This window comes from Engraulis encrasicolus, chromosome 9 (genome assembly GCF_034702125.1).
Source record: "Engraulis encrasicolus isolate BLACKSEA-1 chromosome 9, IST_EnEncr_1.0, whole genome shotgun sequence".
NCBI lineage: Eukaryota > Metazoa > Chordata > Actinopteri > Clupeiformes > Engraulidae > Engraulis > Engraulis encrasicolus.
Genome location: NC_085865.1, coordinates 46,713,488 through 46,718,487, shown reverse-complemented (window position 1 = coordinate 46,718,487; position 5,000 = coordinate 46,713,488). Strand labels below are relative to the sequence as shown.

The 5,000-nt window shown below is 46.3% G+C and overlaps 1 protein-coding gene across 4 annotated transcripts in view; it reads right to left on the bottom strand.

Moving 5' to 3' along the window:
• The window catches only part of LOC134455914 (cell surface glycoprotein MUC18-like), a 73,129-nt gene that overhangs the window by 36,387 nt on the left and 31,742 nt on the right, over positions 1–5,000 (bottom strand). The window lies entirely within an intron of this gene.

Below are 5,000 nucleotides of genomic sequence, written 5' to 3'. Positions count from 1 at the left end.
GATGGACTGATAGTCTCCTGCTATAGATGGGAGAGAGACAGATGGTCTGCAGCCTAAATCGGGAAATCGGAAGAGAGATAGGAAATGTTTTGGTAGGGGTAGGGTGATATGGCAAAAATCATGATTTTTTTAAACATAAATATTGTCAACAATCTTTTACTCATTCTTATCCTTCACATTTTAATAGTTTCAAACCACACAACCCTACATTCTGACTTACTGTAGCAGAGAGAAATAGACAGATACTCGTCTGCCTTAACGGGAGGGGCAGGTATTTACTACTTGAAGAGTTCAAATGCAAAACCCCCTGAGTGTCTTTTCAGAAAATAATCTTAATTCATTTTTATTTAATACAAAGCAATCAAAATTGCATATTTTTAATTCTATTTATGTAATATAACTATTTATATGTATTATCAAGTACATGAATGTAAACCAAACCAACAACTGGGTTCTCTAAAAATATGGAAGTGCAGGTCTTCAGAAATGGAGTTAGGGGGTTTTGCATCTGAACTCTTCACTTGCAAAAGAAAAGAATCAGAACATATCAGACTTTGGACATGAGTGGAAGGAGACAGACAGAATATGGACAGACAGAGAGAAAAAGATAGTGTTCTGACCTACGGAAGTGCCTTTGATAGATACAATCTCCAAGTTGATTTGCAAACTAATCCTTAAAGTGACAATGACACCCACACAAACTGACAGACAATTTGTTTGTTGGTTTCCTAAATCAACAATTTACTCTCAATCCTGGCATTTTGCCTTGCTTACAAATCTTGTTTTATCCCTCTCTACCCTCTGCCTTTCTCTCTATCTCCCTATCTCTCTCTCTCACTCTCTCTCTTTCTGTCCCGGTCTCTCTCTCTCCCTCCTTATCCCCCCCCCCCCCTCTCTGTGATTGTGGAGCCTCTAGAAGTCAATAAACAGAGTGTGTGAAGACTGCCGGCAGCGTCAGTGTCAAAGAAATGCAGTAAAGCTGCAGCCTTTCTTGGACTTGAGTAGAAGTCTCCCTGAATCAGTCCATAACTAAGCTCTCTAACTCAGTGGAGATCAGTGATGGTAAGTTATGGTTGAATGTCCTGGGCAACAGTCAACACAACAAACTGCATCGCATCACACTCCTCTTATAGATGCTTGCTCTTCTTAGGGAGCATGCATGCAAACTGCACACACACACACACACACACACACACACACACACACACACACACACACACACACACACACACACACACACACACACACACACACACACACACACACACACACACACACAGAGGTGTGTGTTAGGTGTGAGTTAGGAGACACATACAAACTCACACAACACACATACAAACTCACACACACCGACACGTACGCAAACACACACACACACACACACACACACACACACACACACACACACACACACACACACACACACACACACACATGTGTGTGTTAGGTGTGAGTTAGGAGACATATACAAACTCACACAACACACATACAAACTCACACACACCGACACGTACGCAAACACACACACACACACACACACACACACACACACACACACACACACACACACACACACACACACACACACACACACACACACACACACACACAAACACGGGGAGGGCTACCCCCTTAACCCCAATCCACGACACATCTCTTCTCCCACACCCCCGTCTCCCGGAGCCCTGGAGACCGATCCCGGAGTGGAGAGTAGAACGAAGCGGAACGAAAGCCTGTGAATTCGGCAAACAACCGTGCTGGCTGCCAAACACTAACTCTTCCCCTCCCTCTCCATCTCCCTCTTCCTCTCCCTCCTTCCCCCCGACTCACTGTTTTGATACGCCGCTCACTCATGGGGATGTTTGTTGTAGGCGACCCCTCTGACATTACGGGGGCTGCGTGGAGAAAACTTCTCATGTCGTGCACGGCACGGTCCATTAAAAGAAATACAAGCCCAATTGCAATGCAAACAAATGGCTTCCATCTCAACCATCATCATCATCCTCCACCATCCTCCTCCTCCTCCTCCTCCTCCTCCTCCACCAGTGGGACTATTTATTCTTTTGTCCCTATATCGGAGTCTTCTCAGAGTGGTACATTCCCCTTCCAGAATCCCCTCTTTTCCCATGTCTGGGACAGAAGTCACTCTCTCCCCACAGAGAGAGAGAGAGAGAGAGAGAGAGAGAGAGAGAGAGAGAGAGAGAGAGAGAGAGAGAGAGAGAGAGAGAGAGAGAGACCAGAGCAGTGCTGTTCAGTTCACTCTCGTAGGCAGAGGCAGGAAACATGTCTCAGATCTCTAACTATGGGAAAGGGCAATGGGACTTTGTGTGTGTGTGTGTGTGTGTGTGTGTGTGTGTGTGTGTGTGTGTGTGTGTGTGTGTGTGTGTGTGTGTGTGTGTGTGTGTGTGTGTGTGTGTGTGTGTGTGTGTGTGTGTGTGTGTGTGTGTGTGTGTGTGTGTGTGTGTGTGTGTGTTTTTCTGTCTGTGGTGTTGCACCGGTTGAGCTATTGGAGTCCCATGACTTGCCCTTCGAGGTATGAAAAGTGTGCATGTGTGTGTGTGTGTGCTTGCATGCAAGTGAGTGTATGTGTGCGTGTGTGCGTGCGTGCGTGTTTGTGTGTGGCAGTGTGTGTGTGCGTGCTTGCATGCGTGTGTACGTGTGTGTGTGTGTGTGTTAGTGTATTGTGTGATGGAAATCTCTCATTGGCAGAACATCTCTGCAGCTCTAAAGATAGCCCTTCTCGCTGCTCGGCTCTGGAAGTGATTGCGGGCCCCGTCCGTCCGCGGCCGTGTAGCTAGCGACGTGATGAAGTGCTGCAGAGAGGCCCTCTCCTTTTTTGGTGCCCCGTGCTACTTGGTATGTAGTATGAATAAATGCCATAGCAATGGCGGGCATCACAAACATGAATACACATACTAGACACGTACACATATACTCCTACACGCACACACGCGCACACACACACACACACACACACACACACACACACACACACACACACACACACACACACACACACACACACACACACACACACACACACACACACAAACGCACATGCACACAAACGCACATGCACACAAACGCACATGCACACATACGCGCGCACAGACACACACACACACACACACACAAATGCGCATGCACCGACACACACACACACACACATACACACACACACATACACACGCACACACAAATGCGCATGCACAGACACACACACACATACAAACACACACACACACACACACACACACACAGACACACACACACACACACACACACACACACACACACACACACACACACACACACACACACACACACACACACACACACACACACACACACACACACACACACACACACACACACACACACACACACACACACTCACACACGCAGACAAACGCAAACAAACTCAGTAAACTCTGAGGACCAGATTGCAGACACACGCGCACAAACTCAGTAAACTCTGAGGACCATATTGGACTTGTGCTGTGGGGCAGGATTGATGACCAAAGCAAAGATGTAACAAGCTTTTACAGCCCAAGATGTGGTATGAGCACTGAAAATAAGAAACAGTGGAAATTCTTCAAAAGAAATCACACACACACATGAGGTCAAGGGGGCATTGAGATGCTTATGAGGGGGCGAAGGGGGTGTTCAAAAAAGGTTGAGAACCACTGTTCTAGAGTGTACTTGTACCCAGAGCACTCTCTAAGTGTTGAATTATCACACTGCATTTATTTCCTGCGCAGCTCTTGCCATGTCACACAGACACCAACTTACTTCTTCAGACGGACTTTCCCTGTCATGAGCTCCATTAAGTGTGCTGCTCGGCCGTTTTGATTTCTCAATCTGAGGTATGTTTGCAATTCCTTAGAAGTCATCGCTGCCTTGGAGATATCCCACACACAGTGTACTGTACACAGTATGTGGGCCACGCTCTGAAGTCATGTGCACCGTCCGCGCCACAGCGCTCTTGGCAGATCTATCTCTCTCTCTCCCTCCCTCCCTCCCTCCCACACCGTCAGTCCGCCACACTTGTCAGATATCGCAGGCCGCTTTGGCCCACCACCAAAGGGAAACACTGGGCCACAGAGAGGCCTCTCCAAGGCAGATCATCAGAGGCACAGAGAGGTACATACAGTATAGTGCAGCTCGTTTGGGAACCGTATTGCTGTAATAGGCTACAATATACACATGTGAATAATACTTGTACTTGTGAGTAAAGACGTGATTTATGAAATCATTTTAGGAAGAAGTGGTGATTAAGACTCACAAAGTATTAATAGGACCAACGTAACCTATGAGTGATAGGTTCTCATTTCCTCTTTTGAGTTTGTTTTGTTCTGTTTTGTGTGTCTTGTGTTTTTGTCTTCTGTTGGGGTTTATATCATTTGTAAAAAGAAAAGAGAAAAATGTAAAATAATGTATGAATTTGTTTTGACCACAGGAAGAACAGTGCTTCTAATAGAAGATAACTGATGTGTTGTCAATAAAGCAATCAATCAATCAAAGGATGTTGACTAACTTTGCTAAACAGTTACCTTTTCAACCTTGCCTGTACACTCTGACGTACTTGTACTGCTTCCCTATTCCCAACCCTAATGGCAGGACTGACAGGGTTCTTTCCATTATCCAAACTCCCGTCCTCGACCTGTGCTTGTGGCCTGACGCTTGACCAACACCCCGCCTCCATGGAGAAAACAACTACGTGTCTCAGCCCACAACAACTTTGTGGGGGACTTTTCCCCATTCAACATCCTGATTCCTAATGAGAAAATGACCTTTGAATAGCGCTTTGGCGAGATATTGAATTTAAACTTCTGTCGTCATTGACGTCTTATGACGTCATCACGAGGCCGCAAGCACAAGGGAGGACAGGAAAAAAGTGAAAGCCCATTGGGAAACTCCAACTCCCATTGTCATTGTGACACAGCACTCCACAGCACACAAGTGAACACTGCACACTGCACACAACGAAATTGCATTTA